At 34.4% G+C, this 14,015-nt stretch overlaps 1 long non-coding RNA gene across 1 annotated transcript in view; it reads left to right on the top strand.

The window, feature by feature from the left end:
- LOC143653865 (uncharacterized) overlaps positions 1 to 11,276 on the top strand; it is an 88,921-nt gene extending 77,645 nt beyond the window's left edge. The window contains exons 4-5 of the long non-coding RNA XR_013161575.1: positions 1,385 to 1,457; positions 11,061 to 11,276. This is a non-coding gene — a long non-coding RNA (uncharacterized LOC143653865). The remainder of the gene's footprint in view (positions 1 to 1,384; positions 1,458 to 11,060) is intronic.
- Positions 11,277 to 14,015: the final 2,739 nt, after the last annotated feature.

Here is a 14,015-nt window from a genome sequence, read left to right on the forward strand (position 1 = left end):
AACTTAGAGAAGTAGATTTTGAGGTAAGAAGTAATTTTGGAAATTGAATATTATGGTTTAATTTCGTATTTAATCTAGGCCTTTACAATTGCTTAGCATTGCTTAAAGTTTTAGAAAAACTAGACATATTTGGAGGTTTTTCTATTTTGAGCACTCTGTTTAGGAATCCCCTCTCTTTTAAGATACACCTCTATTACTCAGTCTGGAAATTTTAATATTCATTTCCAATAGCACTTTATGTATATACTTAGGGAATTATTTTTATATAATAGAGTTGGAAATTTGTGTCAGTGTACAAATAATTGATTTATGCCTCTGGTGTGTTCTTAAGTGGATAGCCAATTGCAAAAGCTATCACATTGTATCTGTATTTCATACTGTATACCAAAATTCATTCTATATAGACTAAATATTTAAATGGGAAAATGATATCATAAAATTACCATAACAGAAATCATTGATGAATGTTTATAACCTACACTGATGAATGACTTTCTTGCATAATATCAAGCCAGAAACCACACAAAATGATTGATGGCTTTCAAGACATATAAAATTTAACCAGATTATCCCCAAAGATCCCCTTCCACCCAATTGAGAGTCAAATGACGAACTGGTAAATATTTGCATATATGTGATAAAGTGTTAATGTTGTTAATGTATTAAATGCACTTATGAATTGGTGAGAACAATAATCTTTCAGAGAACAAAAATGAACTGAGAACATGAATATATGAAGCATAAATAAATGAAAATCACCTATATATGTGGGAAAAAGTTCATACATGCTTCCTAGTAATTAAATAAATGCAAATTAATGCGAGGACAAGATGACACTTTCTCATCTATCAAATCTGCAAAGATGAAGCGTTTGATTGGGCAAGTGTTTGGTTTCTCACTGTATCCTGCCAAGAAAAGTAGAAATCGGCACATCACTCAGGGTAATTATATAGTAAATATTAAGAGCTTTGCACCTATATAACCATAAATGTTTATTGTAGTATTGTTGATAATAGCAGAAAAACCTGAAAGCAATCTGAAATCAAAATATGGGGGATTTATTCAACCAGTTGGTAGATACAGTACAAACATTAAAGTGAGGTTCAAGAGTCAAATTTATTAATGTAGAAAGATGTTGATAGCTATTGCTAGGTGGGAAAAGAAGGGTACAGAGCAATTTATATTGTGCCATCCCATTTTATACATGTATATTAACTTATCTACATTTTATATAAGAAACATATATTTTCAGTAACAAACAAATTTCAAATAGCTGTCTTGTTTTCTACTTATATTTGAACAAAAGATTCTGATAAGAACTTATGCTGTAAAAATGTAACAATAAAACCATCATTTGAACATCATAATGTTTGTTCTTGTCGAGGTGGACAGGCTGATGCATGGACTGAAATGTAGCTCCAGAGGCAGAGTACAGAGTGTCCAGGAAATTGCACAATGTGAGTTCACATCTAATTTATAATATTTTTCAAAGAAAATAAATATTATGCCTTTTATTTTGGGTAGCTTTAAAGGAGTGAACCATGGATAAGTTTTTAAGTCTAGAACACACATATAAGCACACATACAGAAACACAGAGTAAAATACTATCTTTTGTGCTGGTTTAAAAGGATGTATGTATCCTAGAAAAGCCATGTTTTAATCCTAATCCCATTTTGTGAAGACACCCATTTCTTCTAATCCCTATCTAGTACTATAGGTTGGCAACTTGATTAGGTTATCTACATGGAGATGTGACTCAATTAATTGTGGGTATTAAACTTGATTAGATGGAGACATGTCTCCACCCATCCCAGGTGGGTCTTGATTACTTTACCAGAATCCTTTAAAATAGGAAGCATTTTGGAAAAGGTTTGCGATCTGAGAGAGCCATCAGAATGAAGAGAACAACACAGTCATGAGAGCAGAGATTCCACCAGCCAGTGAGCTTTGGAGATGAAGAAGAAGCCTCTGGGGGAGCTGCATGAAACGGGAGGTCTGGAGAGGAAGCCAGAAGAAGTTGCCATGCTAATTTAACTGTGGATAGTATCTAGAGGAGATGGGTAGCCTTTGAATCAGGTGCTCTTAACGTAGTATGTCCTCTGCTTACTCTTACCATCTTCCAAAGGCCAATCGGCCAGTGAAAACCTGGGGTCTAGGTTATTACTATGTCATTCACTCTCCCACCCCCTTCTACTCCCACCCGTCACTAGGACCTGTATTTTACTTGCAAATATTTCTTAAATAGCTACTCATTTCTCTCCACAAACAATAACATGGCCACTCACAAGTAAGCCATCATGTCTTGCCTGAACCATTACAATGTCTTCCTAACTGCTCTCACCGCATTCCCTCCTATTCTGCCCCAATCCATTCTCTATTCCAGCATATTTCCACCACTAACCACAAGGGGCTACTGAGTCCCATATGGCTAGTACAAATTTTTGATGGGCTCTGAGTGTAAAATGCACATCAGATTCCAAGTAGTTAGAATGAAAAAGAGAAAATGAAATAAATCATTTATAATTTTTATGCTCATTATATATTTAAATGATGGTATTTTTTGGTTTATTGGGTTTAACAGTATATACTACTAAGCAATTCCGCCTATTTTTTTAAGTGTGCCTACTGTAAAAAATAAATTAGGTCACATTATATTTCTGTTGGACAGCGTTGCTCTGTATTGTAATAACAAATGTAATTGTGCTGTCCTTCTACTTACCCTCTTTCAATGTCTTCCTGTTACTTTTAGGAAAATAGGATAATAATCCAAATCCTTAAAATGGACTAACTCTTTAAGATGTCTTTTCCTTTTCTGCCTCATCATTTCTACCACTTACCAATTTTCCCCTTGATTTCCAAGCTCCAGCCAGTCACCTTCTATCAGGTCTTTCAATACAGTGATTTTTCTGTTTGGACCCAACAGCGTGTCCTGAAATAAATTAAGTGAATTGAGACCAGCATTAAAAAATAGAGTAGAATAGAATAGAATAGAAAAGTGCATCCTAAGCAAAAGGGCAAATATTATTTTCTGAAAATACGTTTTTATCGTGTGTCTCTGTTTACTGGACTATGCTGTAAAATATATTTCTTACAAAAATAAAAAGTATTTGAGAAGCACACTCTAATCCAGGGTTTTTCTTGGCACCAAGGATATTTTCATTAGATAATTCCTTGGTGTGGAGGACCTTCCCTCCTTTGCAGGATGTGTAGCAGCATCCTTGGCTTCTACAAATTACATCCCAGTCCTGCCTTTGCTGAATCCCATAGTTTTGATGTGTTGTGTTCTCATTTGAATTTGTTTCTAGGGATTTACTGATTTCTCTTGCAATTTCTTGTTTGACCCACTGATCGTTTAGGAGTCAGTTGTTTAACTTCCATAGATTTGTGAATTTTCCAGTTCTCTTCTTGTTATTGATTTCCAGCCTCATTCCATTATGGTCAGAGGAAGTGCTTTCTATAGTGTCAATCTTTTAAAATTTATTTAGACTTGTTTTGTGACCCTATCTATGGTCTATCCTGGAGAATGATGCATGCACAGTTGAGAAGACTGCATTTCCTATTTTTGGGTGCAGCATTCTATATATGTCTATTATGTCTAGTTCATTTATCATATTATCAAGTTTCCTGCTTCCTTATTGATCCTCTGTGTAGATGTTTTAATTATTGATGAAAGTACTGTATTGAAGTATCCAAAGATTTTTGTAGAGCTATCAATTTCTCCCTTCAGTTTCTCTAGTGTTTGCCTTGTGTATTTTGGGGCACCGTGGTTAGGTGTATAAATATTTATGACTGTTATTTCTTCTTGGTGGATTGGCCCTTTTATCAATATATAGCATCCATCTTTGTCTTATAACAGTTTTATATTTAAAGTCTATTTTGTCCAATATTATTACAGCTATCCCAAGTCTTCTTCTGGGTATTATTTATATGGAATATCTTTTTACAATCTTTTACTTTCAACCTATTTGGGTCTTTGAGTCCAAGTTAGTCTCTTGTAGACAGCATATAGATGGATCCTACTTTTTAATCCATTCTGCCAATCTGTGTCCTTTGATTAAGGAGTTCATCCATTAATATTCAATATTGTTACTTTAAAGGTAGTGCTTACTTCAACCATTTATCTCTTTTTTTTTTTTTGCATGGGCAGGCACTGGGAACTGAACCTGCGTCTCCAGCATGGTAGGCAAGAACTCTGCCACTGAGCCACCATTGTCCACCCTCCTTTGGTTTTTATATCTTATGTCTTTATTTGTCTCTCTTTTTACCCTTTTCGTTACCCTTATTGTAATCTTCATTTCTGCACTCTATTCTAAGCCTCTCCTGATTTTCCCTTCAGCCTGTAGAACTTTGTTTAATATTTCTTATAGTGTAGGTCTCATATTGATGAACTCGCTCATTTGTGAATATTTTAAACTCTCCCTCATTTTTGAAGGGCAGTTTTGCCAGAAGTGCCAGTTTGAAACTGTTGTATACTCCAGAGAAGCCATATAGTTTAATTCTCCTTCACTATTGTGGTATAGGATCTTTTTGATTAAGTTGTTTCCATGGAGATGTAACCTACCCAATTGTGGGTGGGACCATTTGATTAGGTGGTTTCCATGGAGATGTGTCTCTACCCATTCAAGGTAGAGTTGCTTACTGGAGTCCTTTAAGAGGAAACCATTTTCAGAAAAGCTTCAGAGATGACAGAGCCAACATAAGATCCAGGCATTTGAAGATGCAGGAAGAAAATTCCCCCTGGGAAGCTATTTGAAAGGAGAAGCCAAAGGACCACCAGACACCAGCCATGTAACTTCCCAGCTGACAGGTGTTCTGGACCCATTGACCTTTCTTGAATCAAGGTACCTTATCTGGAGTCTTAGTTTAGACATTTTTATAGCCTTAGAACGGTAAACTTGCAACTTAATAAATTCCCTTTTTAAAGGCAGCTCCATTTCTGGTATATTTGCATACTGGCAGCTTTAGCAAACCAATTCAATGGATAAAGAATTTTTGGCTGGCAGTTTTCCTCTTTCAGTACCTTAAATATATCATACCGCTGTCTTCTCACCTCATGGTTTCTGATGAGAAATTGGATCTTAATGTTACTGAGGATCCTTTGTATGTGATGAATTGCTGGATTCTTGCATCTTTCAATGTTCTCTATTTATATTTAGCATTTGACATTCTAATTGCTATACATCTCAGAATAGGTTTACAAGGATTTATTTTGCTTGGAATATGTTGTGCTTCTTGGACATATTTATTTATGTCCTTCATAAAAGCTGGGAAATTTGGGGTCATTATTTTCTCAAATATTTTTTCTGTCCCCTTTCTCTTCTCTTCTCCTGGGATACCCTCACACATATGTCTGTGCACTTTGTGCTGTCATTCAAATCCCTGAGACTCTGCTCAATTTTTTTCTATTCTTTTCTCTATTTGTTCTTCTGTCTATAACATTTTGATGTCCCATATTCTAATAAACTGATTGGTTCTTCTGTCTGTTCAATCTGCTACTGTATGCCTCAAGTATATTTTAAATTTCTTTTGTGTTTTCCATTTCCATAAATTGTTACATTTCTTTTTATACTTTCAATTCTTCTTTATGTTCACCCAGAGTCTTCTTAATATCCTTTATCTTTGCACATATTTTCCTTCATCTCCTTGAATTGAGTTTAGGAGATTTGTTTGAACAACTTTAATTAATTGTTCCAAATTCTGTGCTCCTCAAATGTTCTAATTGTTTCTTTGACTGGGCTATATCTTCCTGTTTCTTAGAATGGCTTGTAACTTTTTGCTGCTATCTAGGCATTTGATCATTATTATGAGTTTACTCTGAAAGTCAGTTTCTCCCTCTTGCCTAAGGTTTAATTGTTAATTGGGTTTGTGTTAAAGCTCTTCTTTGAGACTTGTTCAATTTATTCTAGATGTTTTGAATTGTCTGTGTTTGACAAATCAGAATTTTTCAACTCTTTCTCTTCTGATTCTTGCCCTAGATATATGGTACAATTTTTAAGTTTGCACTATTTTTGCAATTGTTTTACCCCAGAAAAAAGCTTCCTTTCTTCTGTTCCTTCTTTGGGAAACTTGATCTGTTCTGTTTGTTTTTGTTTTGCCTCTATGGATTTTTTTTACACTCGTTTTGTTGCCTTTAGCTGCTTTTGCCTGGCAGGCAAATCTTGGGAGGCAGGTCACCTTGGAGAGAACTTTCCAAGTAAGTATTTCCCAACCAAAACAGGGCTAGGAGCCCACAAAGGGAGTGCAAACCAGCTCCAAAAAGCTTTGGGAAGAGGGTCAGGAAAGATGCCCCAAAGTCTTTTTGATGGCTCCCCCAAAATTCCTGGTCTGCTCAGGAAATGCTGATCTTTAGCAAACAATTCCCTGCAAATCTAAGGGGACCCTGCATCTTTAAATTTCAGTGACTCTGCTCCTGTTGGAGGTGGGGTTGAAACAATGGCCATGGTGTTCCAATCCAGGGCATGCTAAAACAGCATCCTGGAACCAGGACCCAGTGACCCAAATGTGCCAATCAAAAGTCCTGACAAGTGCTTGGCTGTGCCCCACCCCTTTCCCTGTTCTTGAGAAAGAGGTCTTCCACATTCCTCTCCATTCACAGTAGCATGCCAGGGATTGGATCCTGAGGTGGCTCACCTTGAGATCGGGGATGGGTGCCTGCAGCCACCATGGAGCAAGCTACTCAGTTCTTTACCTCAGTTTCTCACCATCTTTGTTCCATTCTTCCCTGGCTGCTACACAATGCTCCCTTGGCCTCCAGAACCCTAAAACATTTGTTTCAGACAGTTCCTGTCTGTCCACTAGCTGTTTTGGGAAGGGGAGTGAGTCATGAATCTCCATTCTCCACCATCTTCCCTGGAAGTCCATGTTCAATCTTACCGCAAAGTGTCCTCAAAAGCTGTTCTCACTCACATTCTGAAAGACACCTCTCACCCCTCCTCGTCTGGGTAAGTCTTACTCATCCATTAGCAATCAGTTGAATTGTTCTCTCCTTGGGAAAATCTTTCATAAATTCTTTAAGTGGGTCTTATTCTTCTATTGTATGAACTCACGAGATTATATGCCCTGATTCAAACACTTGATAATATAGTCTTTCCATTTATTTCCATGGTTATTTGATTTATATCTACCTCTCTCACTTGTCTATTAGTTCCCCGAAGTGAGATTATTTGGTCTAATTTTGGTCATAGTACAACATTAAACAAATATTTATTCAGTGTCCATAGAATGGCTCTGTACTAAGTGCTGGGTATACAGCGGGTAGCTTAACCTGCCTGCCTTTGAGTTGCTGGCAAGTCCCAGTCAGGAGACCCCAAATACAGAAATAGACCAATATTTAAGTCCAAATTAGAGATGGAAATGGTACTAAAATAAAGAATAATGTGTTTTGGGCTGGGGAGATCAATTTAGATATAGTCAGGGGAAGTACTCACTGAGAATTTCAACTTCAAGTCAAATTTGAAGGATTACAAGGATACAGTCATATTAAAACAAGTAAAGAATGTTCCAAGCCAAAAAAAAAAAAAAAGAAAAAAAAGTCTTATTCAAAGCCCTTATAAGAAGTTCCAATCAGGTTTTTAAAGGATCACACTGCTGTGAAGAGCATGCATGGAGGGAGATTAAAAGAAAAGGAAGGGTAGCCACTTAGGAAGTCATTGCAGTCCAGGAAAGAGATATATATTTATATTTATATTCCATAATCAGAGATATATATCAGACTTGACATACTAGGGTTCTTAGTAATTTTTCTGCTGATTTATTATCTATTGAGTGGATTCATTGAGCATTCACTAACATAATTAGAGCTTTTAAAAATGAGGACAATTGAAGTACATTCTGAGTGATTGCCTTTTATTTTTGTCACCATATCTGCCTGTTGAAACTCAGTTCAAATTCTACATTGTCTAAGAAAAATTTCCCTATATTCCCAGACAAAATTGGTGTCTGTTTCCAGAGCTATATTTTCATCGCAAATTCAATCTAGCACCATTATAGCATTTATCACTGTCTACCTTAGATAAAATATTTATGTATTCATCAGTCTAACTATGTCATGGGGGCAGCAAAGATTGCTAAAATTTTTTATCATTTTGAACTCTGATACAACAGACTGTATATAAAAGACAAATACTGTTGGCTGAGTGGAATAGAACCCATGAAAAATTACTTGGGAAAAATTCAGTCTTTTAAAACTTTTCTTCAATGACTCTTGAAGTCTAAAATAATTTCCCAGTGGATGGGAAATTGTTTACTCTTTTAATTTCAAGTTAAATTTTACTTTGAAAAGTCAGCGTTTGAAAACATTTCAACTGCAGAAATATCAAAGGGTAGTTTCCCTAATGCAGTTTTTTAAACTTTTTTATTGTATAATTTAATATATATGCAAAGCAAAGAAATAATAAAGCAATAGTTTTCAAAGCACTCTTCAACAATTAATTATAGGACAAATCCCAGAGTTTGTTATGGGCTACCATACGATCCTCTCAGGTTTTTCCTTCTAGCTGCTCCAGAATATAGGAGGCTAGAAGGCATACAATTTTTTTCATTATTACTACAATCAACTTTTTTCTTTCTTTTTTTTGTGAAAAATAACATATACTAAAAAGCAATAGATTTCAAAGCACAGCACCGCAATTAGTTATAGAACATATTTCAAAGTTTGACATTAGTTACAATTTCATACTTTTAGATTTTCACTTCTAGGTGCTCCAAGATACTGGAGACTAAAAGAGATATCAATTTAATAATTCAGCAATCATACTCATTTGTTAAATCCTATCTTCTCTGTATAACTCCACTATCACCTTTAATCTTTCTCTAATACAGTTTTTGATGTTCCATAGTACCATGGCAGTTAAGAGAACCTAAATTTTCATTTTGCTATGATAAATATCTAGGAGTGGATTTGTTGAATAAGTGTTTGTTTAACTCTATAATAAACCATCTAATTTTTTCCAAAGAGATTTATTATTTTGTGCTCCCACCAGCCAATCATTTTTATGTTAGCTGGTTTCATTGAAATTTTAATTTGCATTTTCTCAATGACTAATGATATTGAGCACTTTATCATATTGGTCATTCGTATATCTTCCTTTGTGAAGTATCTGTTTAAGTCTTTTGCCAAATATTTAAAAATTGTGTTGTATGCCTCTTTATTATTGAGTTGAGGTGTTCTTTGTATAATGAATTTAAATCCTTCGCCTGATATATGTATTGTGACTACTTTCTTCCAGTATGTGGCTTGCCTATTCATTTTCTTAACGATTGGTTTTGATCAGAAGTTTTTAATTTTGAAAAATTTCAATTTCACAATTTTTTAATTTTTATATTTAATGTTTTCTGTGACCCAGTTAAAAATATCTCTACTACCTCCAATTGATGGAATATTGTTTTATGTTTTCTCAAGTTTTATGATTCTAACTTTAATGTTTAGGTCTATGATTCATTTCAAATTATTTTCTTCATGTCCTTTGAAGTAGGGATGGTGGGGTTTGTTTCCTTATGGATTTACCAGAACCATTTTGTTGAAAAGATTTTTATTTGTTTAATAAATTACTCTGTTTTTAATATAAAACTTTAATTGACTATATATAGGTGAGTCAATTTCTGCATTCCATATTTTGTTATTTTGATATATTTGTCTATCCCTGAGCCATATTAACTTGATCATCATGGCATTATAGTAAGTGTTAAAATTATGTACATATCAGGTGTTCAACTTTGTTCTTCTTTTTCAGTATTGTTTTGTCAATTCTAGGGTTTTTGCATTTCCACATATATTTTAGAATTTGCTTGACAATAAATTCAAAATCTCTGCTAGGAATTTGAATGGGATTGTGTTGCATTAGATCAACTTGGGAAGAATTGATATCTTAATGATATTATTTCTTCCAATCCATGAACATGGTATATCTTATTATTTACTTAGGTTCCTTTAATTTTTCAACAATGTTATATAGTTTTCATTGTAGAAGTCTTGCACATATGTTAAATTTATAACTAAGCACATTTTATGCTATTGTTCATAACATTCCCTATTTTCTTTGCAGTTATGTATTGAATTTATAGTGATGTCCCATCTTTCATTCCTGATACTGATAATTTATATCCTCATTTTGTGTGTGTGTCCCTTTCACTCCTGTTCACTCTAGCTAGAGGTTAATTGATTTTATTAGTCTTTTGCAGAATCAACTTTTGTTTTTGTTGATGATTTTGTTTATTTTTATTTTATTTATATCTGATATTATCTTTATTATTTCCTCTCCTTGACTTACTTTTGGTTTAATTTTGATAGAGTCCAATGCAACAACTTTTTTTCTCTCACCCTTTTCCCCATTAGGTGAGAAGCTGTCTGAGATCAGGGACCATATCTAATGTTGGTCATATAAGTGGACATTTGTTAAATGAGTTCTGATAATCAGAACTGGGAGATTCCAGTTCTCCTGTATGTCACTTAGTTAGCAATTGTACTAGGTATCAGTTGCTGCATAAATTATTACCCCCAAGCTTCTCGTGTGATGGGAGAGGAGAAGCAGTATAAGAAACTAATTAAAAATAAAAATTCTTACTAAAATTCTTGAGGGGAATAACACAGAAAGAGCAGAGATATGGACCAAGATGGACTCAATTTCATACTGCAGATATGGGATTTGGGGCAAAAACTTTTCTAAGCTTCAGTTTCCTCATCTGAAAATATGGTAACAATATTTTGAAACATGAAGGATTAAATGAAATAAAATTTTATGTAAAATACATAGCAAAATGCCAGGCATACAATAGGGACTCAATGAATGCTACTTCTGTGCATCTCAGTGTCTTTCTTTGTATAATATGTAGGGTTGTTAAGTGTGTGGCAGTACATTAACAAAATGTATTATATACATAAATATAACCTCTTATTAGTGTGTATAAGACCTATAAATCATGCTATGGCCATAGGAGATTGAAATAAATCTATAGACAATTCGTGAAGGGTTCTATTTTGTGTTTAAATTCTGTCTTGCTTCTGCTTCTTCAACTGAAGTGTTTTTTTTTTTTTCTGGTTTTGTTTTTATTGTTGCTGAAGGCCGGGATGTATACCAATGCTACATTAAAGAAAGACAGAAAAGAACGATAGGATGGTTTATCTGAAATGATCTTGGGTCATCATATTCAAGAAAGGAGAGTGAAAGCTGGTAACTGGAGATCAGGAATTTTGGATTCTCTCTTTGTCTCTGCATGACCACCAAATGGAGGGATAAATTGTTTCAGTCTCTTAGGAATTTCGTATCTTAAATAAATGATCCCCTAATGTAATTATTGTTTACAAAACACAAAACACCCACATTTCTATTACAAAATGAAAGATTGATGTTTATGATGATTTTCTTACAATTTGATCATTATATATTGCCATGAACTTTATTAAATAAATATCTTGGATTGTAAAGACACACCCTTACATTTTTAATTTTTGCTTACACATTGGTCAAAAATATCATGTTTACAGGTAAGTTCAAGTGGGTAGAGAAGTACAGTTCTCCTGTGAGCAGTAATAATATCTCTTACAAATGTAGGAATCTATTTTGAATAGAAAAACATATTTTAATTTAGCAGATCTGTCACTAGTGTTCTCCCCGAAGTCAGAACATATTTAAGTAACAAAGACAATACAGGCATCTACAAGCCTAACTTTTTTAGTTTTTACCTGAAAAGGAAACAGAGCAGGTATTGGGCAGTCACTTCGTACTGATTGGTGAGACTCCCAGTAGAGACCTTGACATTTAAATATGTTTTTGTGTGTTCCCTTCTATCCGTTTGTAGTTGTGGTTCCTCTGACTGCTCTTTTCAACTTTCAAATAAAGCTTGCCTTTCCATGAAAAAAAAAAAGCTACGCACATAGTTCCTTCATTTTCTTTAATTATATTCCATAAAACAGCTCCAAGCTTCAGAATATAGACTGAAACTGATTTACATAAATTCATACAACACATAATATGGCTAATATTTATGTTGCCCTAGCAATGTGCCAGGGTTTGTAAATGCTCTGCCATGTTAACTCATCTATTCCTCAAAATAATCTTACAAAATCATTATTATTATTATCTCTATTTTACAGATGGGGAAATTAAGGCATGGAGAGGTTAAGTTATTTGTCTGATTCACACCCAGATAGTCTACTTCAGAATCCACAGTCTTAACTAGTACATCACACCACCTCTCCAATTTTTTTGTTAAGAATTACTTGCCAGACTCTGAGCTGGGTATTTCATCAGTTCTCTCAGAGCTCACGGGGCTTATATATTAGAAATCAGCCATTGGACAAGAACACGACTGTTGGACTTAGAGGAAAGTCTTCACAATACACTAAAATGTTTCAGTATTTTATACATTAGGCGAATGCCCTATGTATTTCATGTTTTTTGCCACATTTCCACAAAAAATCCCTAACATGCACATAACTTCTGTTGCTCAGTGTTTGAGTGCTGTTAAAAACCTCAAAATGAATGACTTTCCTATTTTGAGAAGAAGAAACTGTTAACTTTTCAAGGTTGCATGGGACAAAAGGAATGAACATATATAAATCAGTTTAGGTAAGTTGACTCCTTTGTCCCATACAGCCTTCCATTTTTTTGATCTTATGCACCTTCAAATTAATGGCAAATAATAATTAGCTTATGAAGAAGATAAAATGGAAAATCATAAGTAATTTCAAACCTTTTGAAAATAATTTAACTTCCTCAATTCTGCATTTTCAGAAACAATTTCTACATCAGATGCCATTTGTTAATTGAGTAATCTGATTGTCTATGACAGAGGTTGGCAAACTAGGGCCCACGAGCCAAATCTGTCCTGCTGCCTGGTCTTGTAAATAAAGTTTTGTTGGAGCGCAGCCACACTTGATCATTTATGTATTGCCTATGGCTTCTTTTACACTACAGTGGCAGAGCTGAGGAATTATGGTGATACAATTTTTGTCTGCAAAGCGCAAATCATTTACTATCTGGCCCTTTATGGAAAAAAAAAATTGCCAACCTCAGGTCTATACAAAGGATATCAGTTCTGAGTCAATGATAATAAGTCATATGTTTTGAATGATCTTTATCCTGCTTGCTTCACCTTACAAATCAGTACAGAGTCATGCCTAGAGAAGGGCCCATTAAAAACACAGTAAACAACCAGAGACCTGGGTTCAATTCCCAGTGCCTGCACATGACAAAAATAAAAAATAATAAAAATAAAAATACAGTAAACAAAACCCCCAATTCCATCAGATCATCAAAGTCCACATCCATGATCTAATTGAACCTGTTCTCAAAAGATGATCATCAGTATAAAACTTAATATTTGGCATCCAGTCCATTTTCTGTCAATCCTTACATTATACCAGTTTACATCCCAAGGAATGATTCCAAGACTCATGTAATAATCTAACTGAAATAAAGGTCAAAGCCACCAATAACAAGGGAAGAAGTCAGAATTTCTTATCACCTTGATATTTTGATTTCTCTTTGTCCTGAAAATTTTGATATAAATTATAAATAATAAAATGGAGAAAGAGAACTATAATGAAACTTGCTTACCAAGTGTCGAAGAGCTTGCTTTAAAAACTCCTGTGTGATTTTGCGAGGTGTGGGGAGATGAGGAGGTCTCTAATTTTAGATATTCTTTTCTTCTTAATACCCACAAGCCAAACTTAATTAAGGGGATAAAATATTGGTTTGCAAAGCAAACAGAGAAGATGCCTAACATGATCCTTTTTTTTTTGGTGTGAGTTCAACATGCCAACCGGCTTGTACTGTGGGTGATATATACAATTAAAACTGATGAAAGACTTGAGAATCCTACTTATTTGGATTCCCATTCCTTTTGATGTTGCACAATCATAACCTTGCTATAATCTCTGCATAATAAATTAAGGAGAAATTCCTGTTGATTTAATGAATGTTTTATTTTTTTCAAATATGACTTGCTGTATCTGCTATCTTCTGTAGGCCAAGTGTAAATTAATGAAGCAAATTACTAAAAATTTAATATCCTA

Source organism: Tamandua tetradactyla, chromosome 13 (assembly GCF_023851605.1).
Source record: "Tamandua tetradactyla isolate mTamTet1 chromosome 13, mTamTet1.pri, whole genome shotgun sequence".
NCBI classification, from domain to species: Eukaryota; Metazoa; Chordata; class Mammalia; order Pilosa; family Myrmecophagidae; genus Tamandua; species Tamandua tetradactyla.